The sequence below is a fragment of the Silene latifolia genome, chromosome Y (assembly GCF_048544455.1).
Source record: "Silene latifolia isolate original U9 population chromosome Y, ASM4854445v1, whole genome shotgun sequence".
In the NCBI taxonomy this organism is placed as follows: domain Eukaryota; kingdom Viridiplantae; phylum Streptophyta; class Magnoliopsida; order Caryophyllales; family Caryophyllaceae; genus Silene; species Silene latifolia.
This window is the reverse complement of record NC_133538.1, coordinates 480,575,335-480,590,065: the sequence shown is the minus strand read 5'-3', so window position 1 is coordinate 480,590,065 and position 14,731 is coordinate 480,575,335.

Here is a 14,731-nt window from a genome sequence, read left to right as displayed (position 1 = left end):
CCTGGAATCCGGCAATACTAACTCCTCATCCTTAGTTTCCTCGGTTTCCTCATCCTCGTCACACATAAGAATCTCATCCTCTCCCCAATGAACCACTTCAAAGCTACTAAGGGCTCTTTGAGTTGGACACTCTTTGGCAAAGTGACCATAGCCTTGACATTTGAAACATTTTTTGAGGGGTAAGGTTTTTCTTTGTGAGGTCTCAATGCCTTTTCCTTTGTCAAGTGTGGGGTTCACGGTTGGGGTGTGGGTTTCTTTGGGTTTGGTCTCGGCATAGGTAGCCTTGGTGGTTGTTTTGGTCGGCAATTTTGAGTTGGAAGGTTTCCCCTTGCCCAATTTTTCCACCCTTAAAGCCAAGTTCATGGCTTCATTGAAAGACCACAATGGTTGCATTCTGACCCTATTAGCAATTCTATCATCCAACCCTTCAACAAATCTAGCAATTTTTTGTTCCGGTTTCTCATTGATTTCACATTGCAAAGTAAGTTGTTCGAAATCCCTAATGTAAGACTCAAGTGGTTGTTGATCTTGTTTTAGTTGAGTAAGTTTAATGAACATGTCTTGAGTATACTCTTTGGGAATAAACTTGTCACTAAGCTTCTTTTTCAAGTTTGACCAAGATTTTATGGGTTCTTTACCATCCCTCTTCCTTTGGTTTTTCATGTTTTCATACCAAAGAGATGCATAACCTTTGAACTTTAAAATAGAAACCTTGAAAGACTTAGCATCCGAGTATGATTTAAATTCAAAGACTCTTTCAATTGACCTAAACCAATCTAGTAAGTCATCGGGATTTAAACTACCATGGAAGTCCGGAATTTCTACCTTTAGGTCTTTAGGATGCTCTTCATGCTCGGCCTCCATGAAAGAACCCTCTTCATCCGAGTGCAAGTCCTCCTCTTCATGTTCGGCTTCGTGGTTTCTTGCTCCAAGCCCTCGGCCACGTCCTCTACCACGGCGAGGTGGATGTCTTCCTCGGTCTCTTGGTGGTGTTGGAATGTTAGCCATGATAGCATTGAAGGAGTATATCATTAGGTTTCATTTCTCGGAGAGTTGTGTTACTTGAGTCTCAATTCCAAGTAGCCTTTCTTCACTCATGGTTGTTTTTGTGTTTTTGGATGTGGTTAAGGTTTGTGGTGAACTCACAAGAAGGTTTCTTCCCAAGACTAACACAACAAAGGAATTGTGTTAACCTAAAGCTCTGATAACCAATTTGAAGTAAAACTCTCAAGACTCGGAATTTGATCAAATATGACTCAATTTGGACAGTGATTCGGACTGTTTAATCATGATAAAAACGACTAAAAACTCAACAGAAACTCTGAGGACTGCAATCGAACAGTCGACAGAACTGTCTAAACCACGGTTCCAGAACTCTACAATCGAATAGAGTAAAGGATGTGATTGGGATATGACTTAACCCAAGCACAAAGCCACTAGATTAAGCCTAAGGATAATTTCAAGCACTAAATAAAGAAAATACCCGACTCTAAGCACTAAGCAAAAGAGGATTTCCCAGCACTAAGGAAAGGAGATTAGTAGAAATCAATGTTTCTAACTTGTGTTTGTTCATTCATCAAATTCTAATTTTTACACTAAGGGATGTCTTGCTTTTATAGACCAAGCAAAACAATCCAATCTATCCATCCAACCTAGCAATCTAACGGTCCAAAAGACCCTAGGAAATCGGTTTCAAAAGGTGGCCCTAAGCCTTACACAAGTTCTTATACAAGTTAAAAATCTTAAAAGAAAAACAAGAAAAGTAAACTAATGAGGACAATGATAATTAGGACTCCTTGGAAGCTTCAAAAGATCCGGCCAACAAAGGGTATAAGAGCTAGAGCATGTAAGAAAGGCTGAAGAGGTTGTCTTGGACGAAAAGGGAAACTTGAAAGCGACCCTTGTACTTGGTGTTGCAAACCGTGTAAAAGGGGCCACCCGGTTTGTTCCTTAGCCTTGCCCTATGACAATCACCTTCCCAAGACACCAACCCATAGACAAAATTGCTCTTGACTCTTCATGGAAGACTTCTAAGCCGAAAAAGCTATATTATTCTTAGACGGATTTGTTAATTGGACCCTATGTCGGTCAAGGGACCAAAACCGGGTACAAACATGCCCAATGTGAATTATTTTGCTTCACTTTGCATAGCACTCTTAGCCGCCTATCATGCCGCCACCAGAGTTTCATTCGTAAACCCTAATTGCACTCATGACACCCATAATAAACACATAAACAACATACGATATATAATTAATGCACTAAAACATACACAAACATGCGAAAACATAATTAACATGATAATAAACAATCAAACATGTACTAATCATACAAAACATTCATTAAATCATATTAATTATATCAATTGGCATAAACACAATTAAAAGAGAAACACCTAGTTACCTTATTAGCAATTATAGACCGCAATAACGAAAACCTCATGAATGACACGTTCATCAAGACTTGTCTCCAACACGTGTCAACATCCTCATAAATCGATACTAATGAATGCGGAACTCCAAACCCTTGTGATAGAAATCGTACCACGCAAATCCTCTTTCAAAAACACCAAAGGAATGACATCTTCTTCTTTATCCAATAAAATAAGAGACCTTAAAGGTAGGTCCAAAGGTCCATAGTCCATACAAATAATCCCATAAAAATATTTGGAGATAAATAAGTTGTAAGGATAAGAGAAAGGATTGTGAAAATATAATTTTCTTTTGAATTGGGAAGAAGGAAAGATAATCAACAATGGAGTCAAAGGGAGAAAAGAGAATAAAAGAGAGAAAAAGGAGAAAGGAGGCGCGTCACTTTCACGCGTGAGAAAAGAATAGAGCAACCTAGTTGCTAGCTTAGGGTTTTATAATTGTAAGGCGATTAACTAATGTGCTTTGGGTCCATTAGCTCATACAATGGATTACCTGATTATAAATTGGATTGTGCCATATTAAAACGCTTGTAGAGCTCATATAAGAGAAGTAATTATTAAATTAAAATAGTAAAATCATGCACGGATATTTTAACCGAATCAAAAGTAGATTAAAACGATAAATAATAAAATAGAGGACGGAAGCTTATAAGTATATATTTCAAAAATACATTAATGAACTTCGAAATAATTAATTTAATAAATAACTTTCCAAACAAAATATTATTATAAAACACGGGGTGTTACAACTAAGGCCTAGTCAAGAGTACCTTGTGGTGTGATGACTCCTTGGCTACCATTTATTCCAACGTGACCCTTGATGTCATGCAACCGTTCTTTCATTTCTATCATCATGTTTTGCCAATGCAAAAAAGAGCATGGGCGCAAAAATCTCCAATTTGAGTTCAAGTACCAAAATGAAAGTCAAAAAGTTTGCAAAAATTGCATCAATAAAAAGAGGAGGAAAAATAGACTCCTATTCTTCAATAAAAGTACATTTGCTATAAAATGGGGTTACTTTGAAAATATTCAAAAAGAATGCAAAGAAATTGTCAAGTATGAAATTGCCAAACATCAAAAATGGCAAACAAATGTTCTCAAAAGACAAATGCCACAAGAAATTGGGGGAAAAAAACAAAAGCAAACTACCATTGTGAAACTCAAAGCATAATGACCCCTTTTATCCATTGATGATCCTTTCTTTTTTGCATGGTGGAGAGGGGACGACCCTTCTTCTTGTCTAGGCAAAAGGGGGAATTCCGCGATCCTATAGTGTTTCTAACACCATAAGGAGCCTACTCTTGACAAAATCATTTAGCGATTGAGGATAAAAGTACCCTAGTTTGACACAACTTGGAGGTGATTTTTTGGTATCCTTTTAGACTTAGTAGCTTGGAGAAATGATATCTACAATGGAGTGTGTACCCTTAGATTATTCCCCTTTGGATGATTTCCGCCACTTAGATGAGGATAGTGGCTATTCTTTTTATAGATGCATTCCTTACTTATTTTTGAGTGCTTAAATGATAGGATGCATCGAAATTTTGGCAAGCCCCACCTTGCCTTGCAAGAAGGCATCTTACCTCATGGATGTCTTGTTGTGAGTTAAAGGGGCGGAGTGAGACCCGCTAATTGTCTCACATCAGCTAGTTATTAATAAGGATCATAGTTTTAGTCACCTCTTTACTCGATACGATTAAAGGTTTGACTTAAGGATATTTCATGTGGCTCACATTTGCGCACATTTAATCCCCTAACTAGCCTCGTTTCCATGCTTTCTAGTACTTATTAGGGTCGTTTCTGTCTTATGTTCCCTAGTTTTCACATTCTAAGAGGTTAAAAAAAAATTGAAAAATTTGAAAATTTCAAAAAAAAATGCACGTTTATTTTATCATTTAGGTTGAGTCGGAACGGTAGTATTTCAATGATGACATTGCATTTTCAGCTGTTTATGCCTAAGCCATGCCAATTGACATGTTATTAGTAGAATCATTTGCATAGTCTACGAGTTTTCGTTAATTTATTTGCTTGACTTGAAACTTGACTTAGAATTTTGGCAAACTACATCATATTTTGAGTTTTAGAGCCTTATAACTGGTGACATCTATGACCGGTTTATCTAGGAATGTGAGTAGTTACTCCTTATGAGACATGTTACATAAATATGCATAAATATGACCTTAATCTGCTTAATACCTGTATGCATTCGGGTTCGTGGTTAGTTGACACATGTGGAAGAGGTCACCCTTTTCTCATTTTACCCATAGGCTCCACACTGCCAAAAATAGCCTTTTTGTCCCGTTAACTACATCCTACATTTAGCCTGCCCTTGTCAAGCTAGTAGTTTATGTTCTTGGGATTGTTACTTTGTTTTTGGTAGCTAATGCTCATTTTGAGATGATGTTGGGAAGATGAAAAAGGAACCAAGAAAAAAAAAAGAACTTGAAAAAGAAAAAAAAAAGAGAAGAAAAATGATTCGAAAAAGAGAAAAGAGAAAATGAGTGTTGTACTATAGAGGGCGGTCGGTCGACTAGCCATCTTGGTCGATCGACTGAAGCCCGAGAAGAGAAAGAAAAAAAAATCAATCAAAATCACATGGTTGGAGTTTTGGTCAGTTGGTGATTTTATTCCCATACTTTATTATCATCATTTGGGGATTTACAATTATATCAGAGATTGTGAGATTTGTGCTTGCTATTAGCACCGTTTTGATTGAAATTTTGAGCAAGAAGTTGGATGTCATTATAATTTGGTTCCTTTAGTTACTAGCTTGGCTTTTAACTCTGTTTATATCCAAATTTATTTTAGCCTCTTCTTACCCATACCACACATATCCATATTTACCTCGGCATGTGTCATGGTCATTTGTTTGGTTGGAATGCATATGTACGGTTGTAGAGATTGTTTTCATATTATATTGCAGGCATGATCTTATAGGTCGTAGTTAGGTGAGTGTCACTACAAAATGAATTCTTTCTATCTTTACTTATACTCACCTATGTTTGTTGTGTGATTTGAGCGACCCGTGAGAGTCCATAATGATAAGTCTCTACAGTTGACGGTTCAGCAGTTTTTAACGACTACATAATTCGTCTGCATGATTCATATTGCTAGTTGATTGTTAGTTGTTGCATTAAATTGGTTTAGGCTATCCAGTTTGCATTTCGCTCTGAGATTGAACTCGTTCCATTAGGTCTTAGGATCGAGTCTAGTTCTTGCTTGGGGACAAGCAAGGGTTTGGTTTGGGGAAGTTTGATGCGTGTCCTAAATATGATGTTTTACACCCTATTTCACACGCATTTCAGAGCTCAATTATGTAGTTTATGCTACTATTTTCTCTATTTCCGTCTACTTTCGTGTTTTTGTATAATATTGCAGAAATGTGAAGAATCCAGCGGAAATCGAGCCGAATCCGTCCCTAAGTACTTAGCATTGCATTTGACATGGAGTAAAGACTCAGGAAGCAAACTTGGTGCGCATTTCAAGGCCTGAAATATGTATTTGCGAGAGTTTTAAAAACGGATTACCAGCTACATTGGTCTATAGACTGACCTACATGGTCTATAGACTGTCAGAATGCTTCTCGACATTTCAGGCTGTTTCAGATGGCTATATATCGATTTATAGAGTAGATAATCAAGTGATTCAAATTGCAGGTGAAAGCTTATCCTCTTAGCTGTCCAACGCCATGTAGAACGCCTGATTTGACCAAGTAACGAAGAAATGACAGCTGTTTTAAGATCGGTGCGCGCTGCAGGAATCGTCAGAATGCAATTCTGTACAGCGCATGTGGTCGATCGACTGGCCTCATTGGTCGATCGACCACTCCACGAGCTGATGCGCAATTTAAAAGACGAGAGACCAAAGCCCAATTGTAATTAGGTTTAGGAATAGGTTATGTTATTTTCCTATATAACGTAACTTTACCTGTTGCTTGATACATCCATCATTCATTAGTTTAGTTTAGTTTTCGTCAATAAAATTTACTTTTCGCAGTAAGCTTTGGTTCTTTCCTCTTCATTTCTTCGCACGGTATTCTTCTGTTTCTTTGTTAAATTTCATTGCTTTAATTCTTCCGTAGTTTAGAATTGCTAGATAGGATCCCAAAGCCAATTTATCGTTTCATATTAATTATTTGTTTAGTTAATTTAATTATGAAATCATTTGCTTTGTTTATAAATTTTACTGTTATTATTGTCGCCAATATGTCTAGCTAAACACCCCTTGCTAAGATGTAAGATCTATGGCGTAGATGGCATTAGAATAGGTGTGACCCCGAATTACGGCTTGGTCGATCGACTGGCTTAACTAGTCGGTCGACTGAGCCGGTTAGTCGATCGACTGGGGTAGCTGGTCGATTGACTGACTTCGTGTTTGATTAGCATCATTAATTTCGTTAAGTGCAATATTTAACAATGAGACCGAGAGGAGACTTGTTAGATGCTTAGTTTTGACCAACCCGTAGATCAAGAGATAGGGAAGGGCATTAATTAACGAATCAAGACGACTAAATTACTGAGATCGAGAGATAATGTAATTTAGGCTTTAGGAATCACTAATCGGGGCGAGAGCTAGCATTAGTGAGACTTAGGGACTGGTAGCATAGGCCGAAAGGAGCTACTAGTTAACTTGGACCGAGAGGACTTGTTTTACCCATCCTACACGACTGTAATTCGGACTTACCTAGGATTCTGTGCCATCGCAGCTATAGTGAACCGACCGTCTTAGCATTTCTTTCATCATTGTTTACATATTTTGCAACTTTTATTTATTTATTTAGTTTATGTTATTAGTTTTAGTTATAATCCACATCAAAACCCCCCCTCACTGTTACCGATAGACTGAAATATAAAACAACTATTATCTCCCTACCTCCCTGCGGATCGACCCTTACTACCGCTTGCTAGTAGTAGTTTGGAATTATAAATATTATTTTTGGTACTCACTTCGACAGGTATCAGAGGTTTTAGTGCCCTTTGTAGGGGAGGATGCTAAGCCTTGCGCATATGGAAGCAAAAGCGGAACTAAATTGATCACACTAAACGACCAAGCAACAAAGAGGATGTTAATACTGAAGGCCTAAGTTAACAAAACAAATAAAATAGGCATTGGCGAAGACCCCCACGACTCCTCAACGATCCCCACGGATCTTGAGGCAGTCAAGAAGAAGAGAAGCCAAGATGTGCAACAATCCGGGCGACCAGACCTCTAGTCGGGCGAGCCAAGGCTAAATCCGGGCGTCTCAAGCCCAGGTCAGGCAAATCCTCAAGCAGCATAAACGACTAACATGGTCAGATCGTGGGACTCCTCATGGGAATTGCAAGGCGTTAATATTCATCTTAAGGACTTAACCGTCATTTAAGCCCTTAGTTTCCCTAATACTTGTACTTAGTATAAATACTCCATTGTATTAGGAGATGATTATCAAGTCATTAGAGTAGATTAGAAATCAATTAGTTTAATTACCTTTTAATTCTTCCTTAATTATTATTGAAGAACTCTTGGATCTAGTTGAGGAATTGGAAGATTATTTGGGGGTTTTATTGAAGAATTGACAACTCTTTATTCATCAATCAAGTTTTCTTCTATTATTCTCTCCTTCTATTTGTTCATCATAAGTTTGGTACAATTTCTTTACCCTTTGTTTAATCATCATTTGTGTTCATAATCTTTCATCATGTTTGGACTAGTTAGTATGATTGACAACCGTATTAACTTGTTTATCACAATTATGAGTGAGTAGTCTCCTAGCTAGGGTTAATGGGAGATTAGGGGAACTAAAACATGGGGGTAGATCCATACTTAATCTAATATGTTTACATAAGATTGCTTGCTTGTTGTAGTGTCAACTTATGCACATGTTATGCTTGATAAATTGCTTGATTGAAAATCGTGCATGCATACATCTCTTATCTATTCAACAAGACTTGTAAGATATAAACTAACTCGAGTTTTGTTAGATCATGCATAAAAGTGAATAGGAAGAAACTAAGTCGACTTGTAGGCGTTGTATAGTCTTGACCAACTCGGCTCCGGGACCCAAATCTTCCTAGTAATTGTAAGACATAAACTAACTCGATTCCATTACAACAATAATTACTTGCAACTATGTAAACATGTTTGTATGATCACCACCACGAATCCCCTATGAACCCATGACACCCTAGTACCATTCTTCAATTGTTTACATTCTCATTTACTTTGCTTGCTTTGTTCTACTTGCTTAGTAGTTTAGATAACCATCTCAACCCAACCTAAATTGTGACACCCTAAGACATAGCTATTTGCAATTGATAATTTAATCTAATGCCCGTCCCTTGGATCCGAACTTTACTTACCACTCTACTAAGAGTAGTTTGTTTAGATTATAAATATTTTTTTGGTTGGTTAGCTTAGATGACAAAGTTTTAAACTGTACCACCCATGTCGTGACAACGGGGTTTGGTACCTCCAAAATCGGTCGAGTGGCCCACCACCTTTCGCAGACCTCCACAAGCTCGGAGTTCCAGAAAACACTCTCTTGGATGAGAGTATCTTGAGCGGGCACCTTTTTATGACGCCCCATTTGCCTCATAAGCCTTTTGGGATAATTGAAGGAAACAACCTTCAAGCCCACCGCCATCAAATAGCAAGAACAAGCCGCCGGAGTGAGCAACCCCGTGAAGGACCTCAAGTGCCACCACGGCACCACCCAACAGATATGAGGACCACCTTCCTCCACTAATCTCGAAGTCCAATAGGCCTCGGTGGATGCAAAACTATCCGAGTACAACGTCTTCCTCATAGTAAGGTGACAGAAGAAGTAAGAAGAAGAATCGGCCGGAGGCTCTATAAACCTTAGCCTCTCCAAGAGCCACACTTGGAGGATCCTTGGAGATCCGAACGAAGGAGCTTCTCTACAAGAACCCTTCTTGTCCAAAGCTTGGATGATCTCGCCAAGCACCAACCATGATGGATGCCAACCGTGCTCCATTTGCTCAACTACATGTACAAGGGTCATACTATCGTACCACTTTGACCCCTCCTTCTTCAAGGCACCGACAAGGAGGTATGCATGCACTAGGTAAAAGGCAAGAGCCCTTCACATAGCCACCTCCGAGACATTAACATCCAACCGGTTTGAGAAAATGTTGATGAGAGCCAACATATCCACACCATGGGGAGCAAGGAGAAGGTTCACTTGGCTCGTTGATAAGCCCAACTTTAAACAAAACTTCTCTTTGTAACACAACCAAGTCGGAGGAAGCACCAGAGTACAACCCGGCCATCAAACAATAGCGCCCACTTCTTCAGCATGAGGGCAAATTTCACCTTTCGGGAAAACTAAAACATGATGTTTCGAATCCCAAAACCGAGAGCATGCTTCAAGGAATGAGGATTGCACCTTGACTTATCGAAGCACAATTGACCAACTCCCATTACAATGAGTTGATACTTCTCGGAAGGCGACAAATACCGACACCAATGTCGCAACCTATTTTCGAAAGCATCCAAGAATTATTTTGTGGAAGAAGAAGAAAGGTTTTCGTAGAGATGTTTTTCGTGTTTCGGATGATGAAACAATGAAGCACAAACGTTCGTATTTATACAAAACAATCAGCGCTTTTTTCCGAAAAAGTGGAAGCTCACTTTCATCGCCGATGGCCTCGCGCCTCTTAGGGCTGGTCCTCAGGATCCGCACCTTGATTTGTCCCTATCAAGTTGTGTTTCTTCCTGACACATAGATTCTCTCGCCCCAAGGCTCGCGCCTCTTCGGGCTTATCTGGACTTTTTGTGTTTTCTCACAATCACATTTCCTTATTTTCGCGTTTTACGAAATTTGGCACGATTTCCTTTACGCGGCTTTAAACATACGGATTTTTCTCTAATTTTTTTAGTGGGGAAGGGCTAGTCGCTCCGATCCGCGACGGATCGTTTCCATGTCAGTCGGAAATTCCAAAAAAAAATCGCTTTTTCGCATTTGCCACAAAAGTCGAGAATTGATAACACAACGTCAATTTTCTTCAAAATTCAAACTCCTAAAAATCCGTGTTTTGATCAACCAAATACACTCGCAAAAATCTCTTTTGAAATTCATCCGTGATGGTTTGAGTTTTAGTTTTTCGTGTTACAAATCAATTTTCGGCAAAATTAGATGCAACTTAATTCAAACACGAGTTAATTGCTCAAAATTGCAAATCAACTTTACTTGAAAAATCCAAACGCGACAGTTGGTCGCAGAATTTTCAAAATTTCTTTTCGATTTCATTTTCTAACTTTGAGTCATCGTGGTTATTTTCGTTTTCATCAAATGCTTTTGTGTGTTTACGTATGTACGTATGTGCTAACGACTGCCTGTTTTCTACACTAACGATGCAGGAACAAATGCAAAGCAAAGAGAAATCAGCCGTTGACCGTGCTTCTCCGAAACACAACACAAAAAAGCCAAACACAAATAAACTACAAACCAAAAACACATATATACAAACCGCCTCACGCAAAATGTGCATATGTACAAACAAAAATCCAAAACACAGACAAACGACTACAACTACTCAACGCCTCCCGGTGGGCCAGTCTCGGTCTCCCGAGGATTCGCGGGCAAAGTAGCCACCAACTCCTGCTCGGGCCCCCTCTCAGGATAACTCTCAAACGTCTCGTGCTCCATCGTGACGCGAAGCTCCTCCGCCGCAGCCAACGGAACCCTTGGAGAGGCAATCTCCGCAACCCGTCCTCGCGACGCTTCAGCTCCTGGTCCCGACTGATGATCCCTAGCTCCCGTGACTCGATCATCGACATCGCTGCATCCAACTTAGCACGGACCCGAGCAAGCTCCGATGGATCCGCAGTACCCTACAAAACACAAAACAGGTCGTTACGATCTAAACGTGAAAGTCAACACAAAACACATAAAACAACCAACAAAAGGTACTTGCGCAAGCCGAGACTCCCTCGCAGCCAGGTCACCAACAAGTGCTTTCCACCGGTTAGCCATCTGCCACAGAGCCTGATGACTAACGGTCGACACCTACAACCAGAAAAGCCCTTCAAAAAACAAAAACGCAAGGAAAAATACAAACAAAAAAAGGGTTTTCGAAACCAGAAACTCACTCTCAAAACTGTCAACCTCCACTCCATGCCAGTGTCGGTCACCTCAGCAGCCGCAAGCTCTAGCAGACGCAGCTGTAGCTCCTCACCACCCAGCCCCTGGAAGGTGGTCTGTGTCGGGAAAGCTGGGGGTTGGGTCTTCATGAGCGTGTCGTCACCCTACAATAGGAATGCGCGTCGAAGGTAACAAACCCTTCCACCAAAGCGCAAAAGAGGCAACGAAAAAAACAACAGAGTGAAACATACCTCAATCGGGTACCAGGCAAGCTTCGACAATCGGAAGGTGTCGTAGTCATCCTCCCGTAACAGTAGCTCCTCACCTCCATGGCCGTGAAGCTACTCCTCAACCTCGTCGGGTGTTGACTCCTGGAATAACACCCAAGGCGGATCGACCGGCACCACAAAGGTCTCACTAAAACACTGACGAGATAAACGCTGGCCCAGGTACCAAACCGGCTCGATCACTTTCCCGAGGTACAAGTGCTAGTTTCTACGAGGTCGCAGGCGCTCCCTGACAGCTGCCGGTACGCCTGTGTAGTGCTCCCAAGGCCACCTGACAAACTGCACTCAAGGCAAAGCTAATCAACTAACTAGGGGCTTTCAAGGCTACCTAGTCATCATATCTTTATCCTTTTATACAAACTCGGAGGGCGTTCACTCGACGCCTGTAGTCCTCGTAAGCCGACTTGGTCGACTTCTTCCGAGCCACCGTCCAACCCCTCACAGCAGGGTAAACCGAAGGCACGTCACCCGTTCTCTTTGGGCGCAGGGGGACAAAGTAAGCAGACAACCAAACTTGTAACAAAACACAGCAACCACAAATCAACCTATTTTTCAAAAATTGCCAAAATTCAAAAACCAATCAAAATCAAAATCAAAACAAAAAAAAACGCTCGTACCTCCCAAGATGAGGCCAGGACCGACCAAAGCGGAAGAACTCCCACCCCCCATCACCTCCGGACGAACTGCAGCGTGCAAATAGCGGGTGAAAATCGCCAAAGTCGGCGTCACCTAGTCGTACTGACCCAAGGCGTCCAGGTCAGTAAGCAAAGGAAGTACCTTGGTCGACAAGCGCTCACCCTTGTCACCAAAGTACGTGGTACCCAGGGAGTACCACAACCACAATCGCGCCTCCTGCGCGTCAGCCTCAGCCTTAGCCTTCGGACTCGCTAACGGTGCCGGAACAAAGCCAGCCACTCTCCCCCTGAAGTGATCCCTCACATAGGAGTTCGCTATCAGGAAAGGAGTGATGTCAGTCGACACAGGCAAAGCATTGCCGATCAAACTCATGACCACGGCGGAAGACACTCTCTCCGGCGTCTCTGGGAACTCAATAGGCATCTCGCCATAATGAAGGCCGATATCATGGCAAAGTCCTCCAAGGTGACACCGACCTCCCTAAACTCCCTGTGGAACGACGACGTCGTGTCCCAGTAATGGTGCAACATGGCGCGAATCAAACACAGGTTCGACCTAATCGACCAATGGCCCCATAGCCGACCTCTCTATCATCGCCCTCGTACCGGCCCGAAGAACGTCGTAGAAACCCATGCAAGTCGAGAAGCCTGAGAAAGTCCTCATCGTAGCAATCTCATGAAATTAGGGAACAAACAGCATCAGAACACCTTTTGAGGTCTGAAAAAAAAAACAAAAATAGTAAAAAAACAACAAGGCAGCAGAGTTACCAAGCCCTCGTGTGCACGGTAAGAGATGTGAGTGTCTAGCTGCAACAACCCTTGGCTACCATCAAAGCCCTCGGCCCAAGCAGGCACCGCCCGTATGTTCACCCCCCAAGGGGCAGTAACCCGTCTAGCCTTCCAGTTCTCGACAAAGACGTCATCCGCCTCCGTCTCCACCCTCCGTCTCTTCGCCTCGCGAGACTCCACGAGACGAGGAGGAGGCCTCTCAATGACCCTCGCGACGTTCTGAAGCCTCTATCTAGAGACCCGAGGATCCCTCCTCCTAGTGTTAACCCTCCTCCCAGAGGTACCGGCCTCAGACCTAGTCTGAGCCCTCCCTGTAGGGTAATATCCGTATAAGACCCTTTAAATTTAAGGATTATAACGTAAATTTAACATGTGAAATATGGTCATAAACGAAATATAATGAAAAACGATTAAGCACAAGAATTAACCTTCGGTCCTAGTGCAATTCGGCAATGAGAGATCAAAGTAGACCTCCTCCTAATTGTTGCACCCAAGATCGTCTAAGAATATGCCCTTGTGCTAGAAATGCGTTCTCTAATTGCCTTGCAATATTGAGAGAACTTGATGTGAGTTTTTCGAGATGTGAGATCTAGGTTTCGAGAGAAAAAATGATCTCCAAAACCCTAATTTTGTTGTCAAAATGAATTAGGTCTCAAAAGGAGAGAAGGCTCTCCTTTTGTTGCCTCGGTCCGCGGGTCACTAGAGGAGGGAGTGGGCTTTCCACTTTCTCCTCATTTAACTCGTGATCCGACTGATCCGACTCGACTCGCTAAAATGTATATGACGCGGTTTTTATTATAAATCGTCATCGGTTATCGGCTATTAAAATATCAACTAATAACACGGGTTAGTTGAAGTATTAATACATGTCCAACAAAGACGATATTGTATAATTAATTTATTCAATATACATTAATCGAATATAAATCGTTTACATTCAATTTACGAATTAACTGCTTAATTCGCCTTAGCCCATTTTATTTAATCCGTATTAAATAAAATATCTCAACATCACGTTTGACTAATTACTAGTCAAATAACTCGGACTAACTCGTTAGTCAAAATTGGCATCAACATGACTGTATTTTCATACATCACACGTCTCTCAAACGTATCCTATAGGTGTGACTTTTAGGGACCAGTTGATCACCGCCATCTGTATGACAATAACGTCAAACTTACTTAGCAAGCCAACCGTTATTGATAAACGTGGATCAACTGATAATAATACCAAAAGTATGCCCTTTGATCCTTTTAGAGATTTATAAGTCCTTGCACTAATCGTTAAGGACACCACCCCAACAAGCTCCCACTTGTCCGTACAAGTGTATGTGCAATGACGTTATCCGCACTAACTGGAGGACACAAGCTCCAACAAACTCCCACTTGTCCGTACAAGTATATGTGCGATAACCGATTCTCATATTCATTTAAAATTTCTCCCACTCAATGTAAAACAATTTGCGGATCCGGATCCGCAAAGGTCGTATTTTACAATCGATCCGTA